At 46.6% G+C, this 19706-nt stretch overlaps 1 pseudogene; it reads left to right on the top strand.

The window, feature by feature from the left end:
• The first annotated feature begins 2814 nt into the window (after positions 1–2814).
• Positions 2815–19706, top strand: part of LOC137384587 (sodium/iodide cotransporter-like) — a 197369-nt pseudogene continuing 180477 nt past the window's right edge.

Below are 19706 nucleotides of genomic sequence, written 5' to 3'. Positions count from 1 at the left end.
GGCCCTTCGGCCCTCGATGTTGCGCCGACCTGTGAAACCATCTGACCTACACTATTCCATTTTCATCCATATGTCTATCCAATGACCACTTAAATGCCCTTAAAGTTGGTGAGTCTACTACTGTTGCAGGCAGGGCGTTCCACGCCCCTACTACTCTGAGTAAAGAAACTACCTCTGACATCTGTCCTATATCTATCACCCCTCAACTTAAAGCTATGTCCCCTCATGTTTGCCATCACCATCCGAGGAAAAAGACTCTCACTATCCACCCTATCCAACCCTCTGATTATCTTATATGTCTCTATTAGGTCACCTCTCCTCCTCCTTCTCTCCAACGAAAACAACCTCAAGTCCCTCAGCCTTTCCTCGTAAGACCTTCCCTCCATACCAGGCAACATCCTAGTAAATCTCCTCTGCACCCTTTCCATAGCTTCCACATCCTTCCTATAATGCGGTGACCAGAACTGCACGCAATACTCCAGGTGCGGTCTCACCAGAGTTTTGTACAGCTGCAGCATGACCTCGTGGCTCCGAAACCCGATCCCCCTACTAATAAAAGCTAACACACCATATGCCTTCTTAACAGCCCTATTAACCTGGGTGGCAACCTTCAGGGTTTATGCACCTGGACACCAAGATCTCTCTGTTCATCTACACTACCAATAATCTTCCCATTAGCCCAGTACTCTGCATTCCTGTTACTCCTTCCGAAGTGAATCACCTCACACTTTTCCGCATTAAACTCCATTTGCCATCTCTCAGCCCAGCTCCGCAGCCTATCTATGTCCCTCTGTACCCTACAACATCCTTCGGCACTATCCACAACTCCACCGACCTTAGTGTCATCCGCAAATTTACTAACCCACCCTTCTACACCCTCATCCAGGTCATTTATAAAAATGACAAACAGCAGTGACCCCAAAACAGATCCTTGCGGTACACCACTAGTAACTAAACTCCAGGATGAACATTTGCCATCAACCACCACCCTCTGTCTTCTTTCAGCTAGCCAATTTCTGATCCAAAGCTCTAAATCACCTTCAACCCCATACTTCCGTATTTTCTGCAATAGCCTACCGTGGGGAACCTTATCAAACGCCTTACTGAAATCCATATACACCACATCTACTGCTTTACCCTCATCCACCTGTTTGGTCACCTTCTCGAAAAACTCAATAAGGTTTGTGAGGCACGACCTACCCGTCACAAAACCGTGCTGACTATCGCTAATGAACTTATTCTTTTCAAGATGATTATAAATCCTGTCTCTTATAACCTTTTCCAACATTTTACCCACAACCGTAAAACACCAGCTGTGTTCTTTTAGATTGCGAAGGTGTTTTTTAAAAAGTTACGTTAAGTGATGCATCTGGGAATGTTTGGCTCCGCCGTCTTGAATACAAGCAGAGACGTTAATCCTTTTTGTGACATAGGGCGTCAGAAGAGTCATGGATGTAGGTGGGAAGAGACTGGACCAGGGGAGAAAAAATAGAGTCTAAATAGGAAGAAATAAGTTCAGTGGAGCAGGAACAGGCTGAAACGATGCGTCTACCAGGACAGTTCTGTTTGTGGATTTTGGGAAGAAGGTAGAAGCGGTCTATCCGGAGTTGCAGGACTATGAGGGGGGAAGTTCTCCAGAGGAGATGAGCTCAGTGACTGTCCTGCAGACAGCGGCTTTATGTTCAGTGGTGGGATCATAGTCCAGGGGAAGGAGGAAGAAGTGTCTGACAGTTGCCGCCCAGCCTTTGCAAGGTAGAGGTCTGTATGCCAGACAAGAACAGCACTTCCCTTGTCAGCAGGTTTTATCACAATATCGGGGTTAGACCTGAGAGAATAGGGTGCAGCAAGTTCAGAGGAAGACTGGTTAGAGTGAGTGAGGGGAGCAGAGAAATTGAGACAGCCAATGTCATGCCGACAGTTCTCAATGAAAAGATCAAGAGCGGGTAAGAGGCCAGAGGGAGGGGTCCAGGTGGAGGGAGAATACTGGAGGCGGGTGAATGGGTCTGCTGGTTGCGAGGAGGACTCCTGGCCAAAGATCTTGAGCCCAGAGGTGAAGGCGACAAAAAAAGAGCTTAACTGCATGACAAGCTTGAAATTCATTGAGGTGGGGTTGTAAGGGTATAAAACTGAGTCCTTTGCTAAATGGGACGAATTGATCAACTCTTTCAAAGAGCCAGAACAGGCAGGATGGGCCAAATGGCCTTCTTACCTGCTTACCATTTTATGAAACACCTTATCATTTTAACTTGTGGTCAATAAAAAGCTAGTAGAACGGAAGTCACAGATTATCCACACCCATCCCAAACAGCAACACTTAGAATCATTTTTCGTACAAGTAATTAGAGCCTTTCATCCCTGTTTGAAGACCAGAGCAAGTTGCATCTTGTCATTGTTTGTGATTGGCGCCTGATTAAATTATTGAAAAAGGCGTTCCCTGACCAGAAGTGAACCAGTTTTGAAACTGAAGTGTTATTTTCTGTCGTGTTTTTGTGCAAGACCTTTGTTTAATTATTAAAACTGCAAAAAGGTAAGGAATCATTGCGAACAGCCAGATGGAAGGGGTAATTACGGGTAAAATTGTGGAAGACTAAGCGTGATGATTATACGCATGGAACAAAGAAGAAGAAATTATCTTTGTCTTACTTATGTCACATTAATCTTCACTGTCTTAATAATCAATAATATTTATGAAGTAACTAATCAATGGTGATCCTAATTTTGTTGCAGGAAAGGAACATTTCAGCTGTGGACTTCGAGCTATCTGATCATTTGATCTTCGCACTTTGAGTTTTTATCTTTATAAAAGAAGCTGCCATGGCAGAGAAGCATGTCTTTCATATCTTGGATTATATTGTTTCTGCCTCTGTGCTGTTAATGTCTACTGCAATTGGAATTTGTTGTGCTTTTAAACGTGGCGGGTCTGGGCAACAAACAGCAGAAGAGTTTCTGGTAGGAAACCGGTAAGCCAAATTAAAAATTTACAGGTAGTGAATTGGAACTTAACATTTATAGAAAAACTATAAATATGCAAGTTTGTGTGACTTAAAATTTACTGCATCACATTTTGTTTGAAACAGACAAATCTCTGCCTATCCAATTGCTTTTTCGTTGGCTGCCAGTTTCATGTCTGCTGTATCAAGTAGGTATTATTGATTTTCTCTATAAACATCAAAATAGTTGTTTCGCGTGTTGTCTTAACATCTGTGTTAGCTGCTACTATACACACTGCCCTAACCACTCAAGACGGATCAGTAACGCAGTAACGTAAACTCTTTATTTAAGGATGATTCTGCATGTACAGGTCTTCACTATACAGGTACTTAATTAAGATGCCCCCCAACCCAGAAGTCAAATGGTGTGTTATATCAGAGCTCTTACTCTGTTGGCAAGATAACATAGCCACATCTCTTAAAGGTGTACACAAAAGAAGTTTTACAGGAGCAAAATATTTACCTAACAGTGTGATTTGATGTTTAACATTACAAACTGAAGTAAAATACATACAATATATGTTTGTTAAGTTTATAGATGGTCCCTGGTTTTATGACCTGCAAATATACTGCATATTTGTGTCCAGAGACAGACTCAATCTGGGTACAAATGAAATACTTGGCCTAAAAGATAACAGAATTTTGGGCTTAAGTCAGTTCCGTAAACACAATACGTCTGAATCTCCTCAATCTTTTACAACTGTTTATTGCTCCCTCTGCCCAAGCATATCTATGGCCATTATATGGCCTCGCCCCCAAATTCTGAAGCTTTAGAAGCTCAGAGGCTCTCTTCAAATTAGAGCCATATTTTCAGGTACAACAGGAAACAAAATCATTTTTCTAGTGGTTGTGGTTGTTGGAGCTCCAGGACATCACTGCAGGAGTTCCTCAGGGTAGTGTCCTAGGCCCAACCACCTTCAGCTGCTTCATCAATGACCTTCCTTCAACCATAAGGTCAGAAGTGGGGATGTTCACTGATGATTGCACAATGTTCAGCACCATTCGCAACTCCTCAAATACTGAAGCAGTCCGTGTAGAAATGCAGCAAGACCTGGACAATATCCAGGCTTGGGCTGATAAGTGGCAAGTAACATTCATGCCACACAAGTGCCAGGCAATGACCATCTTCAACAAGGTAGAATCTAACCATCTCCCCTTGACATTCAATGGCATTACCATCACTGAATCCCCCACGATCAACATCCTAGGGGTTACTATTGACCAGAAACTGAACTGGAGTAGCCATATAAATACCGTGGCTACAAGAGCAGGTCAGAGGCTAGGAATCCTGCAGCGAGTAACTCACCTCTTGACTCCCCAAAGCCTGTCCACCATCTACAAGGCACAAGTCAGGAGTGTGATGGAATACTCTCCACTTGCCTGGATGGGCGCAGCTCCAACAACACTCAAGAAGCTCAACACCATCCAGGACAAAGCAGCCTGCCATATTGAAACACCATCCATAAACATTCACTCCCTCCACCACCGACGCACAGTGGCAGCAGTGTGTACCATCTACAAGATGCACTGCAGCAACGCACCAAGGCTCCTTCGACAGCACCTTCCAAACCCGCGACCTCTACCACCTCGAAGGACAAGAGCAGCAGATGCATGGGAACATCATCACCTACAAGTTCCCCTCCAAGTCACACACCATCCTGACTTGGAACTATATCGCCGTTCCTTCACTGTTGTTGGGTCAAAATCCTGGAACTCCTTTCCTAACAGCACTCTGGGTGTAACTACCTCACATGGACTGCAGTGGTTCAAGAAGGCAGCTCACCACCACCTTCTCAAGGGCAATTAGGGATGGGCAATAAATGCTGGCATAGCCAGTGATGCCCACATCCCATGAATGAATAAAAAAAAGTGTTTGATTGAAATTTCTCGGGTGTTCTTTTTCATTTATCCGAGACCCGCACTGTATTTCCTGTCTCTTTGAGTGTATTATAATGGTGTCGGTATAATACACATTGAAAATTGAAGAACTTTCCTGATTACAGGTTCTTATAAATACTGTGCCTAATGTGCCTGAATGACAGTTAACTTAGTTGAAAATTTAATTTTAATAGTTAAGGAAGAAATATAGGGCTGAATTTTTGTTGCATGGCGGAGGTGGGAATGGAGGTAGGGGGCATGTCTGTTCCCAACAAGGTTCTGATGCGCTGCAATTTATGAAACTGAGTCGGGAAGCAGCAAGAGGGTCGTGGCAAGGCACTCGAAAATGGCGGGTCTGTAATTTGGCATGCAAATGAGTTAATTGTAAACTTGTTGAGGTGCAGTTTGCAATTTTTGAGAGGAGGCAGGGGAAACACGGAGGGTGTCCAGCCTGTCTCTGAGGAGGAGGCGACATTGCAGCGAGATGCCAGTCTTGGACATAGGTGTTAGTCAGAACATCGCTTAAGTGGGGGAAGGCTCAGGGATCATCTCACTCTTTGGAACACAGTGGCCATTGCTTTATCAGTGCTTCCTGCGAGTTTGATCAGTGAACGCTGGGGCAGTTGGTGGTGGGGGAGGCGGAAACTGCATGGATCATGGAGGCATAAGCAGAAGGAGCCCAGGAGGCTGTGATAATCCAGCTAGAGGCAAGCAAGGCCATTCCTGCAATTCCTCTGAATTGGAGATGAGTAGCAATGAGGAACAGCCTCAGCAACAGATTCAGACTCCTGGCCATGAGTGAAGCTTAGAAATCAGAGTATCAGTGCTGCAGGAGGCTGCGCCTATCCAGGCAATTGGTTTCTGACCTCTGTGCCCTTGTTGAGGATCACCTCAGGCCTAACAGGTCGCCTGCGCACACTCAGCCAGTAGTCATAAAAGTCACAGTGGCACTGAAGTTCTTTGCATCTGGATCGTTCCAGGGATTGACTGTGACCTGGGTGGCATTTCTCAAGCGGCTGCCCCTCATTGCATAAGGCAGTTCACAGATGCACTGTTTGAGGGGCCTGCATCTTACAAAGAATTTTAAATGGATAGTGCAATGCAGGCACTGAGGGCAGATTCATCTCCATTACTGGATTCCTTCAGGTGCAGGGGGTCATCAATTGCACCCATGTGGCCTTCAAGGGACCGAGTGAGCAATCAGAGAGATTCCTCAATAGGAAGAGATTTCACTTTCTATATGTCCAGCTGGTCTGTGACCACAAGAAGCCTTCATGCAGGTGTGTGCACATTATTCTGGCAACTGCCCATGATTCCTTCATGCTCAGGTAATCAGAGGTGCCGCAGCTCTTCATGGCACCGGGGAGACTTCCTGGATGCTGTTAGGGGATAAGTGATATCCCCTAAGAAATGGCTGCTGACACTGATGCGAGTCTCTGCAATGGAGCCACAGAGGTACTACAATTGAAGCCATCTCATCACCAGGATTACCGTTGAGCTGGCCATCTGACTTCTGATGAGCCTTGACTACTCAGGAGGTGCCCTCCAGTACCCTCCCTCAAAGGTCTCTTGCTTTGTGGTGGTCTGCTGTGCTCTCCATAACATGGCCCCCTGGAGAGGCGTGGATCTTGTAGAGGAAGAAGAGGTGGAGCAACACATTTCCTCAGAGGAGAAGGAGGAAGAGGCATTGGAGGATGGGCCCATGCTTTGCAAGGCCTTCCAGAGGATCGGATCAAAGGTTAAGACATTGAGAAAGATGGCGGGGAAACTCCGGCAGTTCTCTTCCAGGAACATTTCTGCTGATAGCGCGTCTTCCTGGAAAGTACTTGGATCTGATACTCACCTTCATTGAAATAAGACAGTGCTTCCACCAAGCTCACAAGGCAGAAGTCTGCCATTCCTCCCCATTATGAATAAGGCACAAGTCACCAATAGCCACACAATTACTCCGAGCACAAACCTTTGTGTCGCTCCCCCACATCTTCCTTATTTTTTACCTTGATTTCATCAATCACTGGAACACATAGGTCTCTGTTCAAACAATACCACATCCATTGTATTGAGTTCTCATAACTTTGCTCAAACAAAACACATGCCACTCAAGTGAACCTCAGTGTGAAATTACCGATGTGATGGCCTTTACTCGTGGCCATTCTTACTGGTTCCTCCCCATGTGACTGGGGATGACGGAGGCAGTCTGTTTGCTTGTGTCTGCTTGTGGCTGGGATGCCTATGGAGTGCAAGAGGCATCCACTCCATGCATCAATGCTGCAGAATGTCTCATACGAACATACAAATTAGGAGCAGGGGTAGGCCACTCAACCCCTCGAGCCTGCTCCAGAATTCAACAAGATCGTGGTTGATCTGATTGTAACCTCAATTCCACATTCCCGCTTAGAATCATAGAAAGTTTATGGCACAGAAAGAGGCCATTTGGCCCATCGTGTCTGTGCCTGCCGAAAAACGATCCATCCAGTCTAATCCCACCTTCTAGCTGTCCTTACCTGGTCTGGCCTACATGTGACTGCAGACCCACAGCAATGTGGTTAATTCTTAACTGCCCTCTGAAATGGCCTAGCAAGCCACTTAGTTGTCCAGAGCAATTAGGGATGGGCAACAAATGCTGGCCTTGCCAGTGATGTCCACGTCCCAAGAAAAGAAAAAAAAAATTGGTCCATAGCCAGACCATCAATATCTTCCTGCAGCCGACAGCGATCCTCCTTGCTATCTACCACACGGCCAATCTTTGTGTCACTTGCGAACTTATTGATCATGCCCCCTACATTTACATCCAAATCGTTAATATATACCACAAAAAATAGGGGACCCAGTACTGAGCCCTGCGGAACCCCCGATAACCTTCCACCCCCTCGCTTATCAAGAATCTATCTACCTCTGCCTTAAAAATATTCAAAGACTCTGCTTCCACTGCCTTTTGAGGAAGAGAGTTCCAAAGACTCACGATCTGAGAGAAAAAATTTCTCCTCATCTCTGTCATCTGGGCAACCCCTTATTTTTAAACAATGACCCCTAGTTCTAGATTCTCCCACGTGAGGAAACTTCCTGGCCACATCCACCCTGTCAAGACCCCTCAGGATCTTATATATTTCAATCAAGTCACCTCTTACTCTTCAAAACTCCAGCGGATACAAGCCTAGCCTGTCCAACCTTTCCTCATAAGACAACCCACCCATTCCACGTTTTATTCTAGTAAACTTACTCTGACATGCTTCCAACACATTTAAATCCTTCCTTTACTAAGGAGACCAATACATTTTTTTATTCATTCATGGGATATGGGCATCGCTGGCTATGCCAGCAATTTATTTCCCATCCCTAATTGCCTTTGAGAAGGCGGTAATGAGCTGCCTTCTTGAACCACTGCAGTCCATGTGGGGTAGATACACCCAAAGTGCTGTTAGGAAGGGAGTCCCAGGATTTTGACCCAACGACAATGAAGGAACGGCGATATATTTCCAATTCAGGATGCTGAGTGGCTTGGAGGGGAACTTGTAGGTGGTGGTGTTCTCATGCATTTGCTACCCCGGTCCTTCGAGTTGGTAGAGGTTGCGGGTTTGGAATGTGCTGTCTGAGGAGCCTTGGTGCGTTGCTGAAATACATCTTGTAGATGGTATAAACTGCTGCCACTATGCGTCGGTGGTGGAGGGAGTGAATGTTTGTGGATGGTGTACCAATCAAGCAGGCTGCTTTGTTCTGGATGGTGTTGAGCTTTTTGAGTGTTGTTGGAGCTGCACCCATCCAGGCAAGTGGAGGGTGAAGGGTGGGAGATATAAGGGGGATGTCAGGGGAAGGTTCTTTACCCAGAGAGTGGTCGAGGCATGGAATGCCTTGCCCGGGGAAGTTGTTGAGTCAGAAACTTTAGGGACTTTCAAAAGGCTTTTGGATAGGTATATGGATAAAGGAGAATGATGGGGTATAGATTAAATTGTCCTTGACAGAGGACAAAGGATCGGCACAACATTGTGGGCCGAAGGGCCTGTTCTGTGCTGTATGTTCTATGTTCTATGTTCTATGTTCTATGTTCACACTCCTGACTTGTGCCTTGTAAATGGTGGACAGCTTTGGGGAGTCAGGAGGTGAGTTACTCGCCACAGGATTCCTAGCCTCTGACCTGCTCTTGTAGCCACGGTATTTATATGGCTACTCCAGTTCAGTTTCTGGTCAATGGTAACCCCTAGGATGTTGATAGCGGGGGATTCAACGATGGTAATGCCATTGAATGTCAAGGAGAGATGGTTAGATTGTCTCTTGTTGGAGATGGTCATTGCCTGGTACTTGTGTGACGTGAATGATACTTGCCACTGATCAGCCCAAGTCTGGATATTGTCCAGGTCTTGCTGCATTTCCACATGGACTGCTTCAGTATTTGAGGAGTTGCGAATGGTGCTGAACATTGTGCAATCATCAGCGAACATCCCCACTTCTGACCTTATGATTGATGGAAGGTCATTGATGAAGCAGCTGAAGATGGCTGGGCCTAGGACACTACCCTGAGGAACTCCTGCAGTGATGTCCTGGAGCTGAAATGATTGACCTCCAACAACCACAACCATCTTCCTTTGCGCTAGGTATGACTCTAACCAGCGGTGAGTTTTCCCCCTGATTCCCATTGACTTCAGTTTTGCTAGGGCTCCTTGATGCCATACTTGGTCAAATGCTGCCTTGATGTCAAGGGCAGTCACTCTCACCTCCCCTCTTGAGTTCAGCTCTTTTGTCCATGTTTGAACCAAGGCTGTAATGAGGTCAGGAATTGAGTGGCCCTGGCGGAACCCAAACTGAGCGTCACTGAGCAGGTTATTGCTAAGAGAGTGCCGCTTGATGGCACTGTTGATGACACCTTCCATCACTTTACTGATGATTGCGAGCAGACTGATGGGGCGGTAATTGGCTGGGTTGGACATGTCCTGCTTTTTGTGTACAGGACATACCTGGGCAATTTTCCACATTGCTGGGTAGATGCCAGTGTTGTAGCTGTACTGGAACAGCTTGGCTACAGGCGCGGCAAGTTCTGGAGCACAGGTCTTCAGTACTATTGCTGGAATATTATCAAGGCCCATAGCCTTTGCAGTATCCAGTGCCTTCAGTCGTTTCTTGACATCACGTGGAGTGAATTGAGTTGGCTGATGTCTGGCATCTGTGATGCTGGAAGCTTCAGGAGGAGGCTGAAATGGATCATCAACTCAGCACTTCTGGCTGAAGATTGTTGCAAATGTTTCAGCCTTACCTTTCGCACTGGTGTGCTGGGCTCCCCCATCATTGAGGATGGGGATATTTGTGGAGCCACCTCCTCCAGTTAGTTGTTTAATTGTCCACCACCATTCAAGGCTGCATGTGGCAGGACTGCAGAGCTTGGATCTGATCCGTTGGTCATGGGATCGCTTAGCTCTGTCACTCGCAGGCTGCTTACGCAGTTTGACACACAGATAGTCCTGTGTTGTAGCTTCACCAGTTTGACACCTCATTTTGAGGTATGCCTGGTGCTGCTCCTGGCATTCCCTCCTGCACTCTTCATTGAACCAGGGTTGGTCTCCTGGCTTGATGGCAATGGTAGAGTGGGGGAAAGGCCAGGCCATGAGGTTACAGATTGTGGTTGAGTACAGTTCTGCTGCTGCTGATGGCCCACAGCGCCTCATGGATGCCCAGTTCTGCATTGCTAGATCTGTTCAAAATCTATCCCATTTAGCACGGTGGTAGTGCCACACAACATGATGGAGAGTATCCTCAATGTGAAGGTGGGACCTCGTTTCCACAAGGACTGCGGTGGTCACTGCTACCAATACTGTCATGGACAGATGCATCTGCGACTGGCAGATTGGTGAAGACGAGGTCAAGTATATTTTTCCCTCTTGTTGGTTCCCTCACCACCTGCCTCATACCCAGTCTAGCAGCTATGTCCTTTAGGACTCGGCCAGCTCGGTCAGGAGTGGTGCTACCGAGCCTCTCCTGGTAATGGACATTGAAGTCCCCCACCCAGAGTACATTCTGCGCCCTTGCCTCCCTCAGTGCTTCCTCCAAGTGGTGTTCAACATGGAGGAGTACTGATTCATCAGCTGAGGGAGGGCATTAGGTGGTAATCAGCAGGAGGTTTGCTTGCCCATGTTTGACTTGATGCCATGAGACTTCATGGGGTCTGGAATTGATATTGAGGATTCCCAGGGCAACTCCCTCCCGACTTCATACCGGTGGGACAGGACATACCCGGGGATGGTGATAGCAGTGTCTGGGACATTGTCTGTACAGTATGATTTCGTGAGTATGACTATGTCAGGCTGTTGCTTGACTAGTCTGTGGGACAGCTTTCCCAACTTTGGCACAAGCCCGCAGATGTTAGTAAGGAGGACTTTGCTGGGTCGACAGGGCTGGGTTTGCCGTTGTCGTTTCCAGTGCCTCGGTCGCTACCGAGTGGTTTCATTCTTTTTTATTGACTTTGTAGTGGTTTGATACAACTGAGTGGCTGGCTAGGCCATTTCAGAGGGCATGTAAGAGTCAACCACATTGTTGTGGGTCATTGTTATGTCCTCTTCACAACTTACTTTCCTACCTATCTTTGTGTCATCAGCAAATTCAGCAACCAGACTTTCTGTGCATGTCAGCACACTGTTCCTGCATAGACTCAGAGTGATGCCGCATATGGCTCTACACAAGGTTGGTCACTTTCTCAAAGGAGGAGTTCATATGCTCAAAACGCTGAGACATGACTGTGCATGTGTGATAAATAGACCCCTCCAGTCTGTGCCCATGACTCCACACTACCTCAGGGAATTCCTACATATGGGAACACATGTCCCACTGCTGGTCCAGGAATACTCTCCTTGTGTGTCACTCCAGACGCTGTGCATCTCCCCCCAGCTGAGCATGGCTGTGTCTGTCCTTCATCCTCCAATAGGGACTGCCCAGAGCTGCCTCTGCCCTTCTCAGCTCCTTCTGCTCACTTGTGAAGTGTTGCTCACCCTATGCCACCCGTTCTAAAATCGCAAACGGGCCCACTGAGGTGTGTGTATCTGAGCTGGTCCAGGGTGCACTTGACTGTGATGGTGCAGCCTCGCTTGTTTCTTCCTCCTCTGCAGATGACAATGAAGATGTTCCCTGGCCTGCCTTCCCCCTCTTCTCCACTTCTGTCCCTGTTGGAGACATAAAAATGCGGTTATGTTAAATTGCCTCTGACAGCAGCTACTTCTGCAGAGCTGAAGCAGGCCATTAGAGCTAATACTTTGGCATGAAGGAAACTGAGGAGGAGGGAGCTCCATCCCCGTCACCTGGAGACAATCAGATCTTTTCACCCTGTCTTGCATTGACTCCCATCTCGCCGTCGTCCACTCCCTCAAGTGTTGCCACCCTGGCCACAGCAAGGGTCTTTTCCTCCATGGCCATCAGAATAGCTGGATGTGGCACTCCACCAACTGACTGAGCCCTTTCTCTTAAGTCGTGTGCTGTTTTCTCCTGCAAGGTCAAGAGGGTGAAAGGTAGGACCATGGTGCCCACCTTCACTATTTCCAGCTACACTAACACATATGATGTTACTGTCTTCAAAATCCTGGGGGTTACCATTGACCAGAAACTTAACTGCACTAGCCATATAAACACTGTGGCTACAAGCGCAGGTCACAGACTGGGAATTCTGCAAGGAGTAACTCACCTCCTAACTCCCCAGTGTCTGTCCATCATCTACAAGGCACAAGTCAGGTGTATGATGGAATACTCTCCACTTGCCTGGATGGGTGCAGCTCCAACAACACTCAAGAAACCCGAACTGGCCATCCAAGACAAATCAGTCCGCTTGATCGGCAACCCATCCACCAACTTAAACATTCATTCACTCCATCACCAGCGCACAGTGGCAGCAGTGTGTACCATCTACAAGATGCACTGCAGCAACTCACCAAGGCTCCTTGACAGAGCCTTCCAAACCTGCGACCTCTACTTCCTAGAAGGACAAGGGCAGCAGATGCATAGGAATACCATCACCTGCAAGTTTCCCTCCAAGTCACACACCATCCTGCTTTGGAACGATATCGTTATTCCTTCACTGTCACTGGGTCATAAATCTGGAACTCCCTCCCTCACAGCACTTTGAACATCCCTGCACCAGATGGACAGCAGTGGTTCAAGAGGGTGGCTCACCACCACCTTTCAAGGGCAATTAGGAATGGGCAACATATGCTGGCATTGCCAGCGACACTTACTTCCCATGAAAGAATAAAAAAAGTTGCCTGCTGCACTTTTGCTAGTGATGTGAGCTTTGCCCACAGGTCTGTAGTGCTCTTAGGAACACATGTTTTGACTGTTATGGAGGACTATACGCCCTCAGGTAGTTCATCTCGCATGTATGCTTGTGACTGCAGACCTGGAGGCCTGTCATATGGGTACAGCATTGCATTCACCTTACCAGCCTCAGGAGATCATTGAAGCATTTGCAGCACTATATTGAGGTCCTCCTCACCACTCTGTGGCTGCTGACTTCTTCTGCCACGTCCAGCCAGGCCTGCTTGGTCTGCCTGCCTAGCCTTCTCCTGCCACTCTCCTGGAATAGAATGGTGTGCCTTGATGCCACTGCCTCCAAAAGGACCTGAAGCGAGGCGTCGCGAAATCAAAGTGCTGCCCTTGAAAGGGTTCCTGACCATTTGCTGTTCTCCTGCTTCTTCCATTTCCCACTACACTGGCAAACGCAATCATGGCTGCCGGTTCACCTTTAAATTATGCCCGCCTCACTGCTCTCCCACCTACTTCGCACATCTGCCGCCAATAATTGGACAACGACTGTGCTTCTTGGCCACTAATTCACCAGCTCATTAAAAATCGCGTCAGGCGCAACGTGATGAGGGGTCAAGACAGGGAAATGCTCCTGATGTCGGGGTCCTGACTTCAGAATAAAAATTTACCCTATGGTGTGAGTTTGGCACTTTTCTTAGACCCTGATTGTTTACACTGCTTTCAGGTAATTTATGCCCCTATTACATTTTGGAATATTCTAATGATATTAGCAGGAAATTTGAGCCTAACTTGACAGCAGCAGAATGGGCCTACTTTCAAGCCTAACTTCCAGATTGCGCAAATGGAGGAAGTTCCAGACCCGTGTACAATCAAATGCACTTGAAGTAATTACAAAACAAACGACAGTACAAAAAGCAATTTATTTATGGGGTGGAGGGAAATGTGAAACAAATCTGGTAACTTTGGATAGCATTTCAGAAATGTGTTTTTGAAGATTTCTTCTGGTTGTTATTTATAGCTAATGGTGAACAAGAGATTTTTAGAATGTGTTTATAGTTAACCAAGAAATGCTGAACAGAGGAAATATTTGCAATCACATTTTCAAGGTTGATGCATGTGGTAACCAGAGCATTTCTTTCTCCCATGGTCTTATGTTTACAATAATATGACAGTTTTGGTCCGTGTTTTTGTTACCTCCAGACTCGAATTTTCCAATGCTCTCTGGCCAGTCTCCCATTTTCCACCCTCCAAAACTCACCAAAACTCTGCTCCCTTATCCTAATTCACACCAAGTCCTGTTCACCCATCACTTCTGTGCTTGCTGACCTACATTAGTAATGCCTCGATTTTAAAATTCTCAAACCTGTGCACAAATCCCTCCATGGTTTCCTCCCTTTCTATCTCTGTAAAGCTTTCAGCCATACAACTCTCCGAGAACTCTGCGTTCGTCCAATTCTGGCTCTTGTGAATCCAAGTTCCTTCCTTCACTGTTTCCAGCTGTCTATGCCCTAAGCTCTGGAGTTATCTACATTTCTACTTATCTCTCTTCCTTTAAGATGCTCCTCATAATCTACCTCTTTCCTGTCCTATTATCTTCTTCTGTGTCTCAATGTCAAATTTTGTTTGATAACTCTCCCTTGAAGCACCTTGAAATGTTTTGCTACACCAAAGCTATATAAATGCAAGTTGCTGTCATTCAGGGAAGTTAGAGTCAAGTGCAAAGGGTGCACTTCTTCATGCTGACTTATTTATCTGGTGATTTTTATTGGCATTGTTACGTAGGAACAAGCAAGTCTGATGTGTTGCCATTTTCCAGGATACTGGTTTGAAGGTTTGGTTGAGGAAGGGTTGAGAGAAATTAAGACAAATATAGATTATGTTAAACGGAAGTGAAGGTTTCAGTGATCAGCTCTGCTGTAATGCGCTTTGCAACAGTCACTGAGAAGTTCTCAGAGTGACAGTTATCTTGATGGTCTTCACCATATACTTCTGCCTCCAAAGTTGCTGAACTGCCTTCCAACGAATGGCCCAAGCCCAAGCATTTTTGTATGACAAAGTCATACAGGTTAGAACAGGCTGTGTGGGACTCGAGAACAGGAGTGTACTGAAGAACCCCTCCCCCCCCCCACCTCTGAAAACTGCCAAGGCAGTGAAAAGTACCCCTTTAAAACCCAACTTGTCATATTGTTAACCACTCTAGTAGAGACACTCTTCTGCTGCAGAACCAATAACCATTTGAGTCTAAACTGTGCAAAAAGCAGAAAATTTGGTCTTATTAATGCTAATAAAAAACAAATGAGAAATTCTCGAGAAGCAAAGGTTAAAATATATAAGGCTGTATAATCTTCTACTGGCATGTAAATAGTGGACAAGTGGTAATGGGTGGAGTGGGGCCTATTGGGGATGAGGAGGGTGGTATATGCTTGGAGGCACAGGGCAAGGCTGGAATGCTTAGGGAGTACTTTTTATCAGTGTTTACTAGGAAAGAGGAATCTGACAGGGTGTCTGTGGAAGTGGGGAGAGTGGAGGCAATGGAGGATAGAGATTGAGAGGGAGGTACTGAAAAGGCTGGTGATGCTTAGGGTAGATGGGTCACCTGGTCCAGATGGCTTGCATCCCAGTTTGCTGGGAGAGGTGGGGTTGGTGATGGCAAAGGGGCTTGCCATGGTCTTTCAGTCTTCCCTTGATGTGGGGGAGATGACAGAGGATTGGGGAGTGTCAGATGTGATACCCTTGTTCAAGAAAGGATGTGGGTCAGTCCTAGCAACTACAGGCCAGTAAGTTTGACATTAGTGGTGGGTAGGGTTTTAGAAACAATAAACAAGTTAAAAGTTTACAGGCACTTGGAGAGGTTTGAGTTAATTAAGGATGGCCAGTGCGGATTTGTAAAAGGCAAATCATGCTTGACTAATCTAATTGAATTTTTGGTGAGGTGGTGGAGAGGGTTGATGGAGGGAGTGTGGTGGATGTTGCCTACATGGATTTTGGGGGAGCGTTTGATGGAGTACCATATAAAGGGGTGGTTGGCAGGGTTGAGACTCATGGAGTGGGAGGGTCAGTGTCCAATTAGATGAACAGTTGGCTTGAGAATAGAAAGCAGCGAGTTGTGTGGGTGGTTGTTTTTCTGACTGGAAGATGGTAGTCAGTGGTGTTCCCTGCAGGGATAGGCAGCAACATGTTGCACCACGGACATTTGACAAAATTATTGACTCAGCCATGGATGTGGGGGCAATTAATCTGTATATAAAGTGTATAGCTATCCTAATGCCATCAAAACCAGTCCGATTTGAAACACATTTCTCCCTGTTTAGTGAGATACCTGGCATTGTTTTTATTTGCACAAGTAGTCAATATCTGCTTGCACACTTCACGCAGCAATGCGATGTATCCGGATAGGCGTCCATCTGTCAGGAGTGATCTTGATCTCTTTCTCTCCCCTCTCGCTCTCTCCCCTCTCTGTGTCCATCTCTCTCCCTTCTCTCCCTCTCCCTCTCCCTCCTCTCTCTCCTCTCCCTCTGTATCCATCCCTCACCCCCTCTCTCTCCCCCTCTCTCTCCCACCTCTCTCTCCCTCCTCTCTCCTCTCTCTCTTCCCTCTCCATCTCTCTCCCTCCTCATCTCTCTCCCCCCCTCTCTCTCCTCCCCCCTTTCTCCCCCTCCTCTCTCTCTCCCCTTCGTCTCTCTGTCTCCCCTTCACTGTCTCTGCTCCCTCTCTCTCTCTGTCATAGGAACATAGGAGCAGAAGTAGGCCATTCAGCCCATTGAGCCTGCTCTGCCATTCAATACAATCATGGCTGATCATCCACTTCGAGCCTTTTCCCCACACTATCCCCATATCCCTTTATGTCATTGGTATTTAGAAATCTGTCAATCTCTGCTTTAAATATACTCAATGACTGAGCTCCCACAGCCCTCTGGGGTAGAGAATTCCAAAGATTCACAACCCTCTGAGTAAAGAAATTTCTCCTCATCTCTGTCCTAAGTGGCTTCCCCCTTATTTTGAAATTGTGTCCCCTGGTTCCAGACTCCCCAACCAGGGGAAACATCTTAGCTGCATCTACCCTGTCTATACCTTTTAAGTATTTTATGGTTTCAATTAGATCACCTCTCATTCTTTGAAACTCTAGAGAATACAGGCCCAGTTTCCCCAATCTCTCTTCACAGGACAGTCCCATCATCCCGGGAGCAAGTCTGGTGAACCTTCATTGCACTCCCTCTATGACAATAATATCCTTCCTAAGGTAAGGGGATCAAAACTGCACACAGTACTCCAGGTGCGGTCTAACCAACGTTCTATACTATCTCTGTGCCATCTGTCTCTCTCTGTCTGTCCCCTCTTCTCTGACAGTTGCAAAGAGCAGGAACTCTCCCCAGAGCAACTTTGTGGTTGTTCAGTTTCTTTTAATGACAGCGGTTGGTTTCACAGCTGACAGGTGCTTACGGCAGACTCAGCGCTTCCAAACATCAGACAAGTTCTCGGTTTTCAGTGGGCTTTTAAAAAAAAAATCAGAAACTACCGGAAACCCCAAACTTGTCCGAAGTTCGGAAGCGCTAAGTCTGCTCTAAGCACCTGTCAGCTGTGAAACTGTTGGCTGCAATTTTTTTAAAGTTGGTCTGGTTTGGAAGAAGAAGCCAATGGGAAATTTCTCATCCCTGAAATTACCTGTCATGGATCTCAAAATGTTTTGCCACGGACACTGGTGTCTGTGTACAGGCATGTTGCCAACCCCATGGTTCTCTGGGAGTCAGTGCTGGGACCACTGTTTTTTTTTTCTTGTGTATAAATGACTTGGATCTTGGAATACAGAGTAGAATTTCAAAATTTGCCAATGGTGCCAGTCTTGGAGGAGTGGCAAACAGTAAGAATGATATGAACTGCCTGCAACAGGACATAGATTAGTTAGCAGAATAGGCAGACAAGTGGCAGATGGAATTTAATACAGACAAGTGTGAGGTGATGCATTTTGGCAGAAGGGATAGGGTGAGGTAATATAGACTCAATGGCAGTTCTAAAGAGTGTGCAGGAACAGAGGGACCTGGGGGTGCACGTGCATTGATATTTGAAGGTGGCAAGACATACTGAGAGAGTGGTAAGTAAAGCATATGGGATCTCAGGCTTCATAAATAGAGGCAGAGGAGTTATGCTGAACCTTTATAAAGCTCTGGTTAGGCCCCAACTAGAGTATTGCGTCCAGTTCTGATCACCACGCTTTAGGAAAAAATTGAGGGTCCTTGAGAGGGTGTAGAAGAGATTTACCATATGGTTCCAGGGATGGGGGATTTTAGATACAAGGTTAGGTTGGAAAAACTGGGATTGTTCTCCCTTGAGCAAAGAAGATTGAGGGGAGATTTGAAAGAGGTGTGCAAGATTATGACAGGCTTAGTTAAGTTAGACAAAGAAAAATCTTTCCATTAACTGATAGTATAAGGACTAGAGGACACAGATTGAAGGTTTTGGGCAAGACATGCAGGGGAATGTGAGGAGGAACTTTTAAATGCAGCGCGTGGTAATGATCTGGAACTTGCTGCCCGCAAGGGTGGAGACAATCAATGATTTCAAAAGGAAATCGGATGGGTACTTGAAGGAAATAAACTACAGGGATCAAGCAGTGGAGTGAGGTTGACTAGATAGCTCCACAGAGAGCCAGCATGGACTCAATGGGCCAAATGCCCTCCTTCAATGCCATAAATGACTCTATTGTTATACTCCAGAAAGCTTGTTTTTGAAGAATTATGCTGGAACCGAATGAATTTGGCCCAACCATCAGCCTCAAGAAAATGAACATCATGGGACAGGACGTCAGAAATGCTCCATCCATCAATATCGGCGAACACGCTCTGGAAGTGGTCCAAGAGGTTACCTACCCAGGCTCAACTATCACCAACAACCTGTCTCTCGATGCAGAAATCAACAAGCGCATGGGAAAGGCGTCTGCTGCTATGTCCAGACTAGCCAAGAGGGTGTGGGAAAATGGCGCACTGACACGGAACACAAAAGTCCGAGTGTATCAAACCTGTGTCATCAGTACCTTGCTCTATGGCAGCGAGGCCTGGACAACGTAGGTCAGCCAAGAGCGACATAGAACATAGAACATAGAACATAGAACATAGAACATTACAGCGCAACTCATTCCATCTTCGCTGCCTTCGGAGAATCCTTGGCATCAGGTGGTAGGACCATATCTCCAATGCAGAAGTCCTCGAGGTGGGCAACATCCCCAGCATATATGCTCTACTGAGCCAGCGGCGCTTGAGATGGCTTGGCCATGTGAGCCGCATGGAAGATGGCAGGATCCCCAAGGACACATTGTACAGCGAGCTCGTCACTGGTATCAGACCCACCGGCCGTCCATGCCTCCGCTTTAAAGACGTCTGCAAATGTGACATGAAGTCCTGTGACATTGACCATGAGTCGTGGGAGTCAGTTGCCAGTGATCGCCAGAGCTGGCGGGCAGCCATAAAAGCGGGGCTAAAGAGTGGCGAATCGAAGAATCTTAGCAGTTGGCAGGAAAGAAGACAGAAGCGCAAGGAGAGAGCCAATTGTGTAACAGCCCCGAATACCAATTTTATCTGCAGCGCCTGTGGAAGAGTCTGTCACTCTAGAATT

This window comes from Heterodontus francisci, chromosome 26 (assembly GCF_036365525.1).
Source record: "Heterodontus francisci isolate sHetFra1 chromosome 26, sHetFra1.hap1, whole genome shotgun sequence".
Taxonomy (NCBI): domain Eukaryota; kingdom Metazoa; phylum Chordata; class Chondrichthyes; order Heterodontiformes; family Heterodontidae; genus Heterodontus; species Heterodontus francisci.
Note: the sequence above shows the minus strand (reverse complement) of the source record. Positions and strands in the feature narration are given on the sequence as shown.